The 18898-nt window shown below is 40.0% G+C and overlaps 1 protein-coding gene across 1 annotated transcript in view; it reads right to left on the bottom strand.

Moving 5' to 3' along the window:
• slc6a9 (solute carrier family 6 member 9) overlaps window positions 1–9698 on the bottom strand; it is a 76518-nt gene extending 66820 nt beyond the window's left edge. The window contains exons 1-2 of the mRNA XM_037085178.1: window positions 9610–9698; window positions 8666–8882 (exon numbers count right to left, since the gene is read on the bottom strand). The gene's annotated coding sequence lies outside the window, so the exon portion shown is untranslated. The remainder of the gene's footprint in view (window positions 1–8665; window positions 8883–9609) is intronic.
• Window positions 9699–18898: the final 9200 nt, after the last annotated feature.

Genomic DNA, 18898 nt, shown 5'->3' with positions numbered 1-18898 from the left:
TCATGGGCTGAGCGAATGATTATTTAATCAAGAATGGAATGAAATGCGCTTATTTGCAGGCCTATTTGCATGTACATCATCGAGAAACGTAGCCAATTACGTAATGCAAAGAGAGAGACACCGCAGAGGGACACAGGAGGTAATGCAGCTCGGAAACATGTTTTGGTTGCGGATGAGTCATGCGTAATGGTGCTGCACTTCTGAAAGTATTTCCCTCAGTACAGAAAGAGACTGCAGATGGAACAGACATATCTGTCCTGACCACACACCAGGATTGACAAGGACATAGAAGTGACTGCACTTACAAAGCTTTCATTTTAAATAAAAACTCTAACACCATATCTCGGCAGGAGTAACCTGTTTGCACTATGAGGAAGTGAAGAAGACACCGACTTCTTGCGCCAGATATGCAAGACCCCGCATGGGTACGGATGACATGTTTTGACCTAATGACAAGCCAAAGAGCAGACTGACACTGGCCAACAGTTCATCAGCCTGTTATATCACATATCATCTGCTGTTATATCACATATCATTTGCTGTTATATCATATATCATCTGCTGTTATATCACATATCATCTGCTGTTACATCGCACATCATCCGCTGCAATAGAATAACTTATTCATTTTCTTTACTCCATTCACTTGACTCTCCTGATTTAAATGTTAACATGTTATCACACTAAGCTAAAAAGGTCAACACAGCAAGAGAGGAGACGTTTCTCCTCAGGGCTTTCTGTCAGAATGCCATTCCAAGTGTTGCAGTTTGGTAAGGTTTAGACACCAAAACTACTTAAGTTATGATTAGGAAATGGTGTTGGTTTAGGTTAAAAATAACAAATCAATGCCAACGTTTTCACATGTGACACAAAAACAAAAAAACACCCCCTCTGGGAAAGTCCTGGTTTTCAACATCCGTCCACACCAACCTCCTCCCCATGCAGACTTTGTCATTCTTGACCTCCTAGACGCTTTCTTGCAGAAGGCTGAACCCTGGAGTCCTGTTCCAACATGCTGGTCATAGTAAACAACTGCTAGAGAGCTAACATTATCTAGACTATGGAGCTTCCAGAAAGCTTCATCAGGACCGCACTTTGGACTAAACTAAAGAACGCCCTTCTGATGTTGGATTGGGGAAAGCTGCGTCCAACTATATCTCTAACCAAAGATCTGACACTCACACTCTGACTTCACCCACTTACCAGCTGTGAGAGGATTCGAAAAAAGAGTCAGGAACTTCCCTCCAGCGCTCTTTTTGCGGTCTTTACATAACTATACCTGTCACTTTCCACATGAACAACCACATGAAAAACAAGGAATGTTTTTTTTTCTGAGAGAGACTGTCTGAAAATCTGCACTGCACTATAACCATAATAACGCAACGTTTCCCTGTTTATTCGCGGTTTGGACATTTAGGACGGGTGCAAACACTTTTGGTTTAACATGTCTCATTTGTTTTATCTTATCTCCTTATGGCGTTCCAGTTTTTAAGGGTGAGATAAGTCCAATAAGTGACAGAGGACTTTTACAGAGGTAGAGAAACTGGTGACTGATGTTGCACAGGGTTCAAAAGTCACTAAGCTCACCCCTCAAGGTATTTTTCACATGTCCTGATAAAACAATGGTTTGTTATCCAAATAACAAAATTGAGTTGACCCCATTACAAAGACTTGTGTGACCAGGACCATAGAAATATTAGCCTGCCATTGGTGAAAAAAAATGGGTGGAGGCCACACAGTTACACATTAACCACTTGGAGCAGTTCTTTGTTATGGCCCCATTTTTCTGATGACAGGGTGACCTTTTGAGCCAATGAAGTGGCACACATCTGTCTATCTTTGCAGCAGAAAATGTACTGGGCTTGAAGATATACAAGAGACTCAATAATTGCTTTCCGTTATCAAAAAATCAGATTCAAAACCATCCTCTTGCACTCATACAATTACACAAGCTCTTTCTCGATCTGCACTCAACATCTGAATTTCAGCAGTGCAAGGTCCCTCGGTTTCCTGTCTGACATGGTGCGCAACACAGCAGGTCCAGGACAAAACAGCAAACGTTATTGCAAGCCATATTTACAATGCATCATATTGTCAGGCGAAGCAGCTGTGTCTATTATCACTAATGTCAATATGCAGCAGTATGATTGGGACTCCACAAGCTCTGTTTTGTCATGATAGACAGCCTCTTTCTTTCACTGTGCACAGAAAGGTAAATATGACTTAGAAAATTGTGACAGTGCTCAAAGCAGCACTAACTAGCTTAGGCCTTTGTTCACCACCCAGAAAAAAAAAATAGAGCCAGCAAGCTATGTATCACTTTGGACTGCTGCAAAAATAAGAATTCTTACAATAAGGCAATGACACTGGGAATGAGAATATATGGGATTTTAATATGACGTGTACAAATCAGGATTTTTCTAATAATAGTATTTAATGATACTGACTTTGGTGGCACACATGTTGGAAAGGGAGGAGAGAGCAGCAAAAATACAAAATCTAACAGTAACTAACAGTAACAGTAAAAAAAAATACTGTAAATGCTGAATAATAGTGATAATGTTACTAGAACAGAGCAAACCTTTTGAAAGGTAAGTTCTGATGATAATTACTTTATAGACCCCATTACAACACAAACACAAGCAGGGCTTGACTTCTTTTCTGGTTTTTGGAGACCTTGGCCCAGCAAAGACCTGATTCTCACTGTCACAAACACACAGCAAACAACCCTGTACCCTGATAAAGAAGACCAACTAAGTGAGCATCTAAACAGAGTTTATTGCAGAGAAAGTCTGCTTGAATGTTTCACCTGGGTGCCATTAAGTTCAGTTATAAAGCTATACATGTGAAGTAATATTTACTCAATCTTTGATAATGCTTTTAGCGACAAACCCACAGATAATTATAGGCGACTTTCCACTTGCCCTCAACTCGTGTTCAATACTTCCTCCGTGTTGGACGTCTGAACAGACAAATGTTAGCTAACATGTTAGCTAGAACAACTTGAGGCAACAGCAGGAAGAGGCTGAGGGAAAAAAAAAAACGAAGCCTGTTGTTCCTCTTTCCTCAAGCAAAATAAAACTGACTCACAAAACTTTTAAACAACTTCCACGAACAAAGAGTAATATCCTCACTTGTTCACGCACTTTTCTTCCATTTCAGCAAAGCGCTGCGTTTCAGCATGAGGTCCATCCACAGGTTAATGGAAGTGAGGTCATAAGCGTTAAGACTAACTGTGCGTTCCATGCACTTGGATTGTACTACAGTGTGATAGGTGTTGGGATCCTTCTGTCCTGTCTTATTTAGGTGCTCTTAACTACTAAATGAGTGGCTGCAGTTGCTTGTGAAGTTCGCAGACTTGACATTCAAACATGCGTTCATGGCGGGTGTCCGTGTTTTCCGGAACTCACTATGCAATCAACTTTATACTAGGTAGTTAGTGATTACGGATTTTCAATATCTAGGCTTTTTCATTCTTTTCATACTAACCAGAAGTGCTGAAATCATTTATTTTTCAAAGAAATCAATCATCATATATTTAAAAATGCGTGAACAAAGTCTTTTTAAATTCTCAGGTTAAATGTATGAACCTTTTGCTGTAAAAATAAACAGTATCCGGACAGACGTGTCTTATAGCAGATATTTTAACTGGAAAAAAAAAGCACAGGTGTAACTAATAAAATTAATGATCTTTTTTAAAAGGCCCCATTAACTCATGACAGTGTGACAGCATGCACAACACCGGGACCCTGACACTGAAACTGCTACAAGGAATTCAGTCATTGTTAAGTTAATTTTATTATCAACACCTGTGCTTCTCCTGCTGCGAACATCTGCTTCTGATCTGAGGGACAGAGAGAGAGATCTGCGTTTCTACTGAATATGTGCACTGACTTTGAGGACACACGCTACCATGAAGATGGTGGTTAAGTTATTCTTCCAGACACACTGGGTAGTTTCAAGTCAGACTAGGCTGCACTTCGGCTCCGGTCAGGTGCAAAACCCGCCTTGAGATGTTGATACTGAACTGCTGAGCAAATACCAAACAGCTGAGCCCAACTATACTATGCAGCCCCCTAGTGGAGCCAGCATATAGATCCATCAGGTTCTTTCTGTTTATCGCCTCCTCTCATCACCATTGGGTTAAACAGAGAGCTTTTGTGTTAAACCTTGAGGGTGTGTGACTCAACTCTGACACTCTGACTGACTTGGTGGTGTCATTGTGTTTTGTTTTTTTTTACTGCAGATATGGAGCACAGTATGTACAGCATGGAGTAAACTTCTTCCATCTAATATTTCCTCAACCTTTTCAGCTGGGTTCCATTGGCAGATGCACTGCATCACACCTGAATTACCATGCCAGGTTTCTTTGCTTAGCTATATCATGAATTCTAACATATTAGTCTTGTGAAAAATTCAAGGTGATTATAAGTGTACAACCAATAAAAAACTGTCTGTTTTCATTCCTTTAAGGGTCATTAAAACATATATTTATAACAACTGTGTAATACTGTATACCATTGAACAATGAAACTGTGATACGTTCCAAGAAGGTTATTGTAATCTAAAAATATAGTACACAAGTACGCAACCCTACCTTCAGTGCATCTCTTTTGCTACAGTCCCACAGTATCTTGGCAATCTACCAGTCCAGTCTAAACTAATGCTCCACAAAAATAACAGTGAAATATCTCAGAGCCCACTGTAAAAACTGTCTGATCGGGCCATGGGAAACTGCCATCAAAATCAACTTAGCCAGCCTGGTCTTCCAAGATTTTTAGTTGTGTAGTTTACTGCACTTTTGGGGCTCTTCCATTGTCACTTTTGGCCACACCATGTCAAACCATGCCCAATTGATTTCCTTCCCTACTGCCAGTTTTGCCACACTGAGTTGAACTAGGCCGCGCCTGTGATGGACCCTCTCCAGAGTGTTGCCTGTTGAGTGTCACGGTGTACATGCTCCGCCTTCAAGCGGGCTGAGTTGACGTCTCGCAACCATGGCCGATCCACAATTGCCCCACTTCTCTGATGTGATACTCATGTAAGTAAGGCATTTCACCACCTCACCAATGTTACAGGTTCCCTCTACATTATTACTTCCATCCATTGACTCTACAGGGTAACTTCCTATTAATCAATAATCTGGCGAGTCTCACATCCTCTGCTGTTAGTGGAAGTAACTTAACCACAAATGGAGAGAATGATGAAAACGAAAATGAATGCGATACAAGCTGACAATTAGTAGTGACTATTTCAAGAGTCATAGAAAGTGACAAAGTTATGTTTCTTTTTGCTCTAAATTACACACGTACATAATAACCATCAGTAAGCAGCGGACCCTGTCTGTCTGGCTCTCACTCACAGGGAAGAGTGCTGTTTTCTGGAGGAAAGATCACTGAAGTCTTGGTAGAGAGGGCTGATCACCGCCGCAATCTTTTTCTATACAGGTTTCCAGAGATGGCAACTACAACAACACAATAGTGGAAGGTGACAAAGACATGGTGAGTTACACATAATCACCACCATGGCTCTGCTGTTTTTTTTGGGTAGAAATGTGATGAGTCAGGATAGGATGACAGAGGCCTTTCTACATATAACTGCAGTATAACTATAACTTTCTTTCCTCATATAAGTCGCCAAAGACACTACCAGTTACCACATTGCTGTTGTTGGGTCCTGTTGCTTTATGGGTTGAAATGTGGGAAATTTCCCTGTTATATGAAAAGTAAATGATCTGTTTAGCTGTCAGACTGTGAACACAATCAGAACAACACACTCCTACGGCTTTTTCCATTTACATAGATGCTGTCTCGCCTCTGCAGCGAAACTGTTCTCCCTCACTGCATCTGTAACTTTCACACAGACAGTGAGGTTGATTATCGGCGCATGATTTCCGTACTGAGAGGGCAGTGTGAATGGGGCTACAGTCTAATGGAGGTGTAACCGAGAAGCTTTTTCATATGATTTTGACAGTCACATGTAAGAAGACATTGTTGTGATTTGGCTGTGGAGTCCCTGTTCTTTTGACATATGATTGCAAAATTGTGTGTAACCTAAAGAGCCCCGCGTAAGGAGAGCAAACAGAAAACTCTAAGGCTTGAGAAGGACAGGCCCTCCTGTGTGTGGACAAGGATATAGTGGGAAGGGGGTTGTGTGTGTGTGTGTGTGTGTGTGTGTGTGTGTGTGTGTGTGTGTGTGTGCGCGCGCGCGCGTGTGTGTGTGCATGTTGGGGGCTGGGGTTGTTGCCATTCATGCATGCACAACCTCTGTTGACATACCCTACTTTTACCGTTCTGTCCAGCAACCAATTTGGTTATGCTATAGCAATACAAATGAAACATAAAGAACATGAGTACGTACCACAAACTACTATTTTCATGAATGCTCAGTCTGTCAATTACTGTTTTGATCAATTGTTTGACTATAAAAGAAGACAGTTAATGGTGATAAACGCCATCACAAATTCCTTAGTTTAGTCCTACGAACAAAAACAAACATATTCAACTTGTAATGATGAAAATGACCAAAGATTGACATTTGAGCAGCTGAACTCGAGATTTTTAATGAAGTACAAAGTTAAGAAATGTACTAAATTTGCAATCACATGGCCACGCACAAATTAGTCCGAAGGTCGTATGATAAGCATTAGTCTCATTAGCACACATAAGTGCCTTTAATTGCTGTCACTGGCCATCACATATGATCTTATATTGTTAGTTAGAGCCTGAGTAGTAAATTGGGCAGGCTGATCTATTGGCTGATATTAGATTACAACAAACGCGTAACTTAAGAGATCCTTACCGAAAGTGTTTGTCAAGGTTAGGGTTACAATAATCAAATACAGCAAATGTGGAATTGGCCAGATGTACCCGAAATAGGAACGTATGATATGTATTGGGCAGATATATCATTGGCTATTATTTGCTTTATCTCTGAAATTATAGCCAATTGCTAAACTGATTTCATGGATCAACACTATCTGATGCAGTAGGCTGCTGTATGTACCTTTACAGCTGCTTTGCAATCCATCAAAAAAAGAAGAGAAGAAGAATAACTAGGTATAAAAATTAAAAAATACAAACTCATGTTGTAACATGAGTTTGTATTTTTTTTACCAATACAGTGTGGTCAAATGATTTTCAAAAGAAAAAGTAATATCAGAAAACACAAATATACATTTTAGAACAGAAATCAGGAGCCAGTTAATAGAACCTCACTGATACATCAATTTAACCGATATTTGCCTATCACAGATAAAAAAAAACAAAAACAAAACTCTTTTCTTTACAGAACACGGATGTGTGGGGTAGGTTAAAAATCATTAAATTCACAGTAGAGTTTACATTTGCAGTGCCTTGATGTAATTTTGGACAATAAAGTGCATTGTTAAACTGTAAAATATCCTTCCTCCATTAGATAACTTTGTCACAAGTGTTCAACATTTGAGGGATCACTGCAAATTATTTGTGTTTATGTATGTAATCTGTGTATACAAGAATATCTATCAATGTTCAACAGAATTTTTGAACTTCATAATACTGGTTAAGGGAGATTGTGTGTTAAAGTTAAAAAATGAATTACGGTATTGAGGTTTCAAGGCTTCGAGGTAATATTTTTTGTATTTATAAAGCACAGGAACGAAATTAACATTTGTAAACACCTGCACACTAAACAAAGTACAGAACACATATGCGGCTATTAATAAGTATAATTTGGTTACCAGCTGCTGATACTTCATGCCACATCCGTGCCATAGCACTTAAAGGTGCAGTATTCACAAATCACAAATGATCAACAGAATGTGAAGAAAAGACACTTTGGTGATTATGGGCACTTGTGTATGGTGCCGCAGAGATTAAGTCTGACCCATCCTGGTCCGAAGCTCCTGTGCTAGCGGAGTCGTCAACACTAATATTTCCCCAGTGCTCCAAGATCCCAGTTGGGCACTAGCTGCACGTCTAATTGAGCTTACTAGCTACTATGCAAATATTTGAATTTGGGAGGGGTCGCCAATTCACACAAAATCCACCTTTAAATGATGAAATATCCTTATCAAAATTTGAACACTTTCAAATATGGACATTGGGATGACAGTCTGGTTCTAATGTCAATATAACTGTTGTAATAACAATGACTGTAGTACAAGGACATATACAGCTAGTCACCATAAAAACTACATTGTATTTAGGCTTACTATTGCTTGTGTGGAGATTCTCTTTTAGCAAACTGTGCTATTGATGTATATCACCTGTGAAACTCAACTACTCTCCATGACACGCAGTCAGAAACATAAGTCAACACAGAAGCGCCCCCCTTCACCACAACAAGGGGGGGAGGCCACGGCCAGTGCCACGTGGGACTAAACGGCAGCTCTCCAGCCTCCCTGCATCACACACCGTGGACCCCCCTGCTCTGTAGCGGTGTCCCCTTCACGGACACACGTTCGTGTTGTTATTTCCCCTTCCTTGTAGCCCAACGGTCATCCTGACGCATTTACAGCCCCCCGCGTAAAACCTGTGAGCAAAGTGGCCCATTTAGGGGGAGAATATAACCACAAAGCCAGCCAGCCCCAAGTATGTGCTCACCCTCCCGCGTATTACCCAGTTACACGCCAGTTCCAACGCAACAATCCCTCTCCCTCCTTGTGAGTGAGGCGCCGTCTTACCGTGGAGGTGAGCTCTCTCTTCATTTTTTACTTCGGAGGGCGCCGCAGCACATATAAGGTTTTTTCTTCCGCCAATATTGACTTTAAAAAAAAAGTTGCATCACCATAGGTCTTCCGTCACCGCTCGGTCACAGGCGGGCCAATAACTCCTCCTCAGGCCCCTCCTTTCTGAGCTCCTGAGCGCGGGGGTCCGAGGCAACATGTGGGTGAGGGCGACCTGCGGGTGAGACAGACGCTGCCTTAAAAACTGCGGCTCTCTGCCGGGGCACGTGCTGCAGGTGCCATTTGAGATAATGCCAGATGACGAGTTAATTGCGTGTAAAAGCAATTAAGCGTCAATCAAAGTACAATTTTACAATTTTTTAATTATTATTATTATTATTATTTTTTGTTTGTTTCATTCAAAGACTTAGTTCGAGTGTCACACACGGGGATGCTGGGGCGCAGTCAGCCGAACACACAATGATATCACAGACGTTTCACCGGCACGTGCTCAGTGGAGGAATGAACGCATGTGTTGCTCCTTCTTTTGTTGTAAGAGCATGCCGCAACGATTCTTCTCTCTCTCTCTCTCTCTCTCACACACACACACACACACACCTCCTGTGATTTTGGCTGTGCGGTGTGTGTGCCTGTGTGTGTGAGAGAGAGAGTGTTTGTAAGTGTGTTTGCAGGTGGTTTTGTAAATCACATGCCTGCATCCGATCATCTGTGCCCTGCGCTTTGATGATAATGCAAATTGAAATTCTGCAACAGCCCGGTGGAGGCAGAGGCACAACGAGTCAACGCGACGCTCCAGACAGGTGTGGTAGCCTCGGCTACAGTAATACTGGGAGCCTCCACGTTGTTTAACGGAATAGAGGACGTGTCACGGAATGAAAGATGCTGCTGGTGAATGGATGATGGCACTCCAGAGGTTTTGGCATGCAGATGCAGGGTTTTACCTTATTTGAGGACCGACCAGGTTGTTGGGGTTGTTGTAAGCGCGGAGGAGGAGGAGGAGGAGGAGGAGGAGGAGACACGCATGCAGGCGGTGGTGATGGTCAGGCTGGGGTGAGAGGAGGGAGGTGAGGGGTGGCGGTCAAAAAAAAAAAAAAAAAAATCTGCTGCTTATAGTGGTGTGTGCCACAGTCTAATGCTGCCTCACAGAAGATGGCATGAAGATGTGGGGAATAAAAATGCACTCATGTTAAAGTAATAAGATTGGAGATACATGGGCAGTGAGTTACTTCAATTAGATTATAGTTTGTTTTTTTTCCTCAATTGCCAACATGCACTGGTCAAAACTGGAGTCACATTGTCAAAACCATTCACGCACGACCAAACTGTGAATCAGCTTTTGTTGTATTAGCACTAAATACATTCAGATGACGTTCTCCCATACCCATGAACATTTCCCTCATTCGCACTCCTCCACCTGTAAAATACTTTGTATTTGCAGCACACTTTTGAAACATTAACGCCGTTTTCAAAGCTGTGAAAAAATGTATTCATATTATCCTATAGTTTAGAATAGTTATCCATATTGTGCTAAATATATATATATATATATATATATATATATATATATATATATATATATATATATATATATATATATATATATATATATATATATATCACTTGAGATTTTTTGCACTTCTGGTTCCATCTGGCAAAAGATACAGAAGTATCCTCTGCCGTGCCACCAGAATACAGAGCAGCTCCATTCCTCAGGCTGTGAGACTCCTCAGTTCATCATCAACACTCCATTTTCAGAAATAGACACAGCAGGAATCAAACATTGTTTCATTTGTTTTAATACTTGTAATAAAAAAATAATAAAATGGCCATAGTTTACCTTGTACCTATTTCTGAAATTGGGGTTTCAAGGTGTTGTTTTGGGGCATTTGAGTAAGGTGAATTTATACCAGATCAGTTCAAACTTGCAACAGCATATTTCAAAACAGTTTAATCTAACCACAAATCTTGCATCTAGGCATTGAGCACATTGCACATTGCATTGCACGTTTATACGGGTTAGACATGGTATGAGAATGCAGCCTGCTGATCTAATTCTATGCGTGATATTACAAAAACATTGTAGACAGGTCGGGTGATATTTGCATCAGTGTATGAAAGCTGTGTTTCAGTGTTTCCATGGCCTAGGTGCCTTTCACAGTTCTCACAGGCATTAAAAAGTTATCTTGAACATTTGACTACTTCCCTTTACAGGCTAAAGTAAGTAGCTTGTCAGCATGTGCTGGAAGTGCATTGCAATTTTTCGGTCCAATCTCAGGTTTTGGTCCCTCGCCATTTTTCAAAAGTTCTCAGAGACCAGTTTCAAGCGTCTCTACCATTATTCATTCTGGCCATGTACGAATACTAGTATGTTTTTTTCACCTCATTTGCATAAATGAACATTACACACGGGACATGACCCTAACCCTTTGATCATAATGTATTTGTTTGACTAACATAGTCATTTCCTGCAACAAAATGAGGGCAAGCTCTGGAAAGGTCTGTGGGTACGACTTCCTTAAAACTTTCAGATGTTTCAGAGGCTGGTTGTTCTTTCTGTTCCATTTGTCACCATGCTGGTTTCTCAGTGGCCCTTTCACAGATCAGAAAGTAAAAAATGTCACATGAAAAAAAAAGACAGACATGAGTCATAGCTCATCATGTTGGTCAAATGTGTCTTCATTGTATATAAAGCACTTGTGTTAGGAGAAGAAACACAGTTGAATGTAGTTACCTGACTGATCTAGACCATGCTGAAATATTGCAGATACAGTAACTTGTGGACAGATTGAGTAAATGAAGGCCTTGTATTCATTTTTAGTGTGGCTATTAGAGCTAAGAACAGGAGACCACACATGATTGATAATTATGTTTTCTGCTTTTATATTGTATTGGTCGTGAGCACTTGTGATAATTGAGTATGCCTTGGGGATGTGGACAAAGAGGACCCTTGTGGAATAATTCTGAATGAGCATTGATTGAATGAAGACATGTTACTACTGCATTTTGTGCAGCACATTCTTGCCACATAGTGGTAGTATGATAACAGATAAAGGGTTGTCATGTTATAGTTAGTTAGACTGTAGCAGTATATTATATAGGCTTCAGGAAAAGTAATAAGGGCCCCCAGAGTCAATCTTGTCTATAGGGACCCATGCTGTGGGGGGGGTATCGTCCCCACTGCACAGACCTTGCCGCTCTGTAATGCCACCTATGGGATTTTACGGCACTTCCTTTAAAGGGGACAGATGCTGTCACTGTTTCTGGAAAGAAGGTCAAAGCAAACAAAACAATGTGCTGCGAGATGCTAAAATGCTGATCATGGCCGCCCTGTGGACAAACGCTAAAAAAAAAATTGATAAAAATAAATAAATAAAAACGTGTATTAGCGCAATACCACCAGACTACAGAGCAGCATCGTCTTTCAGGCTATGACACTGAAGTTTCTTTTTTTTTTTTTTTTCTTGTTTCACTGACATACTCGACTGTTGGGCATATACCAGGATTCGAAAACTGATTCTTTTTGGAGCAGTGTGAAAATCGGCAGATGCTGTGCTCTTTCGTGAAATCCGAGCTCATCTGGAAATTTGCCCTCAGTTCACAGTGCCAGGCAGTGTCGATTCAGCTTTGCAGCATCATTGACGGTGCCCAGAAATACAGGGAATTTTTGAGCTCCTCCTGACACCAGAAGCTACCGCAAACCCTTTTAATTAACTACCAGACTGGTATTTCACCCATCTTCTCCCAATTTGCCCATATCCCACGTTTGCCCTCTGTTGCTTGTGTTCTCACATCCTCTCACCTTCCTTATCTTTCTTTTTATTTCATTTTGGGATGTCCTACCTCGGCCTGAATGCCTGTCAGCCACACTCTAACATGGGTAGAGGGTTGTTACATTCCGCTGAAGTGTTTATTTGCAGCTTGGGAAAGTGAAAACGATAACCACAGCATATGAACACCAGGTATTTCCAGCTGCCAAATATAGCACAGGTGGACACAGATGACTCACAATGTTAATTTTACAACTACGTATGTATTCAACCCTGTTTGTCACAAATAGTTCATAAATGAGCCGGCGCCCCTAGTATCTGCTATGGTAACAACTAGTTTTTCCCATGCCCTTTCAATGACCTAGGAGATAATAGTTGAGTGTTTAGGGAGTGGCGTGTCCGAGAGAAACCCCCCTCAATAAGTCTGTGTTTCCTTTAAGGAGTAGTCCGTATGCTTGATTTTTCCTTGTGTCCGCTGATGGTGTAAATAGAGGCATACATGTCAGTTAAACGTCAACCATTCTCAATGAAGAAGTTCTGATTTCTGCCCTATTTCGTTCCTGAAACACGGGCGGTGGAGTTTGACTTCTGACCCAGTGACAGTTGACAAAACCCAGAATCCTCTGGGTTAGGTAAACAAGGCTTACAGGGGCTCACGTAGCTTTGCCTCCCTGGCGACACACGCACGCGCGCACACACACAGAATACTAATCTACCGTCGCCTCTAAAGTGAGCTATAACGGTGCCCTGTCACAAAGTGGTTCAGTACACAACATTGATTTTTATTGACAATTGAAAAAATAGTTGAGTTAGTTGTTTTCTTGCATTAACAGTGTGAATAACTTAATACAATATATAAATGTTCTTTTCTCCACTGTTTTTGGGGTCTTTTTTTTAATAATTTACTTTATTACTGATTACCAGTTGTTTCTCTTTATCTTTTTTTGTATGAATATATATTTATGTTACATAGTTGTGTGGTTATATATATTTTGCCTGTTTTAAAGCACTTTTGTGTGATGTTTTTAAAATCACCGTTAATCTCCCAGTGCATCAATAGTGCTGTTGTCGATATGTACGTATAACATTGCCATGGATGTATTTGGTCTACAGCTGCTGGAACTCTAACTATGAGACTCCTCTAAACTGCAAATCTGGGACAGGGTCAGGGTCACAGGGGGCTGGAGCCTGTCCCAGCATGCATGGGGACAGGGAGAGCGCACCCTGGACAGGTCGCCAGTCAAAAAACAGTACCTTATACATATAACATAACCACGTTCACATGTAACTGAAAATGAAAACTCTTTTTCCACATCAGGAATATTTCCAGGAACCCAGGGTCTGCTTTAAGAATTCGGAAAGCTTCCCTGCATTTTGATTGGAGGAAGCAGAGTTGAAAAATGTTCCATGCACTTGGACTAGTTCTTATTGATTGGTTAAAGAACTACAAGGGTGGGTTTTACAGTGCTGAATGTTCTTGTGAAACATTCTGTTAAACAACATTTACTATTTGTCGACTATACAAAACCTTATTGACTTTGAATCCTGTGAGCATAATGTTGTTGGCTCGTATCCAAGCCAAAAGGCTGTACGAGCTTTGCATACTGGTTCATTGCCTGTGGTATCTAAGGTTAATGCTATTTTCTATTGACATTAGCCATTTTCCTCCGTCATCACACTCAGGGTGGGAAGCTCAAATATCATACTGCTGTGTTCGAGAGCACATGTCATATAAGCGTAGGCAGTCTAACAACTTGTTATCATTTCACTGATGCCAGATTGATTAGCAACTGTGAAGACAATGGATAGATAGGGTCATCAGGCCATATTTCAATGTACAAGGACAAGTGTACATTGATTCAGAAACAACACATATCTTGTAATGAAATGGTAATGTTAGCTCGGAAGTATTTGAATGCTAACATCAGCTAACACCTCGAAATATGGCCTCCAGATTTTCACTGTTCATAATCTATTCAGTTGCTGATCCACTGGGAAGCTGTAAGATGCCAACACTTTGTCAGATAAGACACATTTATATGACTTTAAACCTGAAATGTCAGGTTGGGGAAAAAGGGAAAACTATGGAAGGGAAAAGGTGGACCCAAACGCAGTAGACACGTGAGGCAGAGATGGGGAGGAACAAAAGGCGAGCTTTATTAAAAGCTGATTACAAAAACAAAACAGACCAAAACAGGGCAAAAAAGCAAAGTAACAAGACAAGACAAAGTAGCAACAGAAAACAGCTAGACAAAGTTCAAACAAAAATTCAAAGTTCAACTTAAACATGGAAAAACTCAAAACCAAGACATACCAAAACGGGACAGAAGCGCATGGACAAGCGCATGGACAGGAGCATGGATCAGGAGCATGGATCAAGAAACAGAGAACCGCAAACAGAATACAATGACTGGACAAAGAGTGAGGGGAAACACAGAGACTAAATACACAGACACTAATGACATGACGAGGCACAGGTGAGGAGAGAGGAGGAAGGAAACCAGGTGAGATAACGAGGGGGAGGAGCACAGAGGAACAGACCAGGAGGGAACAAGACAACAGACAGAGGGAGCCAGAGGAGAGAACATAGGAGAACTTAAAGGACACATGAGGGCATGGAAAAATCAGAACATGAGACACGAGACAAGGAAAAACCAAAACACAGAACACAACAAGACATAGAAAAAAGGACATGAATCAAAACCAAAAACCAGATACAAGAACAAACAGAAAAAAGAGTCATGACATGAAAAATGGTAGCATTACATGATATCATCAATAATCCCAGCATCCAATTAAAAGACACTATGCTCTGATAGAGGGGAAGAAGATTGACCATTTAGACATTAATTGAAGCCATTTCCTCAGATAATTGCAGAGAAAAGTCATGCAGTGTGGTAAGATCCCTACGGATGGATAAAGAAGGCGGTCTCCAAACAGTTCACATCTCCAGGGAGGATATAACTATACATACACTCATTAACTTAAGAACTCTTAACTTCTGGAGGTAACAGGTGGGGATTGCTATGTTTCCAAACTGTTGACAGTAACAGACAGCTGGTATTGTGGAAAAACTCGTTGTTAAAGACACCAGCAGTCACATTATTTGGAATAATCCCACAATCTTATACAATTTTATACAAATATTAGTTAGTTAGTTCTAAGGAATAAAGATGAATTATTTTATGTAGTCTCCTATCTTTTTCTCTTTATGTTAATTAATTATTTGCTCATGACTTGTATTGCAAGGTTGCTTAATTATTAGAGCAATAGCATTTTTGGGCAAGGAAATATTCATCATATTTGGTTTATAAAATTTACAATTACAGACGGAAGGAAAATGTGTTCTGTTCGATCAGCAATATTCTGGATTTAACCCAATGTGCTTGATAGTTATTGTTTAAATCAATTTAATCTAACTGTTTATGGTACCAATACTATATTTTTGTATAGTCACAAATGATTTTGACTGTCTATCACTTCCTCATTTAAGGAATCTGAAACACACTTCAAAGTTCTTGTTATTTACTTGTGAGAGCTACTTCATTACTTCATCCTTTTATTTTTGATGGATTTTCAGTTTGATTCTCTAACGGTTATGTTATGTCATAAGAGCTAAGAGCCACTTTTCTATTCTGTAAAAATAGTGGGGCTGACTTAATACTTTTACAAGAAACACATTCAAGTGAGTTGGATGTAAAGTTCTGGAAAGGGCAGTGGGGAAATAAGATTTACTGTAGTCATGGTACCAACCGCTCTGCTGGAGTCTCAATTTTTTTTTGCATAAATTTAAAGGGGAAACCTTAAAGGTGGTGTCTTCACATGATGGAAGATGGATTCTCATAATTTTCAAGCATGATAATTCAAATTTCATGGTGTGTAATATTTATGGGCATAATTCTCATTCGTCTGGTAAGATACTCTTTCATCAGATAACCTCAAAGATAAATGATCTATCACACAAATATCCTAACTCTTACGTAATTTTAAGATTTGAATGAGTGTCCTGATGATGCAATAGATAGATTCCCCCAAAAACTGCATCAATCTTCTCTGAACAACAATATTGTTTCGAAACTTTCCTCAGATCTCTCCCTGACTGACACATGGCATTTTTTTTTTTTAATCCAGATATGCAGGATTTTACATGGTCTAAGAGCAGTGGCGTAAGTATCGGCGGTGCAACCGGTGCAACTGCACCGGGGCCCAGACGCCGTCAGGGGCCAAGAGGGATAATTTTCCTATACCTTTCAAGGAATATGACTAGGTGATGAAAGTCATTCACTCTGGCTTGATTAATTTAATGAGAAGCCACTCATCCTTCTGCGAAAGAATTAGACCAGAGGGCACATCTGTTTTGCTTTTGAATGGTATTAATATACAAGACGAAAATAAAATGTAACAATAAACACATAAGGAGGATTTTTCAAGATAAACAGAGGTTTTCTCCAAGAGGAAAGTTTTATCGGCGCTCTCATTTAGAGGACATAAACTGGGAAAAAGCATGGCTTTTACCTTACAAATACTGTATTCATAACAAAGTAAAAGAAACTCATTTCAAAATTCTTCACAAAATACATCCTGTTAACTCCTTCATTTCGAAATTCATGGATGTGGACAGCTCGTGTGTTTTTTGTGGGCATGCTGATGAAACTTTAATCCATTTGTTTTTATTGAATGTAATGTCACACTGAAATTTTGGCCAGACTTGGGTTCGTATGTCTTCACCCATGTTAACATGTCGTATTGTTTTTCCCTAAAATATGTTATATGTTATCAAGAAAATAAGAAGTGTCTTCAATATTTAGTTAAATTTTTCATTTTGTTAGGAAAATGTTTTATTCATTGAATTTAACTCACTCTATAAATCCCTAGCCCTGGTTAAAAATAAAAAGAATACACAATTTTTAGATAATTATGAAAAGATATTTGATATACCCTCTGGCAGTTAATGGAATTTAGGATTGCAAAGATTGTTACATACATTTATGTGGTGACAGAAGGATAATGTATTAGCTATTAGTATTTACGTTTTTTTTTTTTGTTTTTTTTGTTTTTTATCATTATACTACCTCATGAGATCTCAGGAATGTATTTTGTACATGTATTATTCTATTTATTGTCTTTTTGCTTTCGTATCCGTGAAACAGCTCTTATGTATTGTGTTCTGAGTTAATGTTTGATATAATGTGTAAACTAGATATTCAAATAAAGTTCATATAAAAAAAAGACTTAAACAAAATAGAGATTAGCATAATGCAACAAGTTGTTGCAAGTGAGAGAAAAACAAGACACAGAAGGTTAAATTAGATTTCTCATCAATGAGATCTGGAGGTGAGATTTTAAGTTTCTGTCAACAGTGGTGTGCTAGCTTACGTCCCTCCAAGGTCAACAATGTTTACTTTTGCCTGGCAGCATTGCCAGCTGCCCTGGGATGCCTCTCTCACTGACTGTTGTGGTCCAGCTCAAAAAGTAACCCACAGATGTAATCATGCACATTTTAAATTGTAAATATGGAATGTGTTTGATACTATTTGGGCCACCTTGATGAGTCTGTTCAAGAGATCTGTGAACCCCTCACACTACCAGATTATCTGTGCAGAACAGTATGTTTTGAGCAGGCGCTACATATGCAGTACAAAAGAGTGTAACATATTGATTGCCCATAAGCAGTCATACTTGTGTCGCCTGTCTCTAAAAGCACATCGCTGATGAAACAGAGGCGATCAGTGTAGTTCACCACTGAGGATGCAGATGAAGGAATGCGAGAGATGATGGAACAATGTGAGAAGAACAGAAACTGGCCACAATTGCCCAATAAGCGATTGCACAGTGTTATTATCGGACTCTTCAAAAGTCCAGCTGCGTGATCAGACTCTTTCACTTTCATTATGAAAGAGGGGAAGGCCGATCACGAGACATCACAGCAGCTGCTGGTTACTTCTTTTTATGAGCACTACTTCAACTTCTTCAGTCTAAAAAGCTGTGAAAATCTGGAAGGAACTCATCCTTCCTCCATGTTACTAATGTCTCAAAATCAAGACAGACACAAAAAACTGCTTTTGCTAATAGCTATTCTCTACACGCTGCTCAGAGGATAAGTCTAATCCATGTCTGCAGATTTGTGTACAGAATAACAGATAAGGACTGAAGGCTTCAGCACACTCTGTTTGAAATTTAATTAGGCATTTCTCCAAAAGCTGTCAGTGTTTCCTGCGACAGATGAGGAGAATGGATGGGAAGGTGAACGTGTGCCAGTCAGTCTGATTTTTAACACCCTAATTAAGAGTCATTTATTTTGATTTAGTTCACTGTATGAAAAATGTATTTAAATTAGGGACCTCATCGAGGCTGCTTCAGGATTAGCTTTGACGCCAGCTTTTAGTTCCTTCACTTAACAGTTATTAGAGCACCTGTGCAGCTGTGTGAGGTGGTTAAAAGTGCTGATAGATTCTAAGCACTC

The sequence above is a fragment of the Acanthopagrus latus genome, chromosome 21, assembly GCF_904848185.1.
Source record: "Acanthopagrus latus isolate v.2019 chromosome 21, fAcaLat1.1, whole genome shotgun sequence".
Lineage (NCBI taxonomy): Eukaryota > Metazoa > Chordata > Actinopteri > Spariformes > Sparidae > Acanthopagrus > Acanthopagrus latus.
The sequence above is the reverse complement of the archived record's forward strand: the minus strand, read 5'-3'. Positions and strand labels throughout refer to the sequence as shown.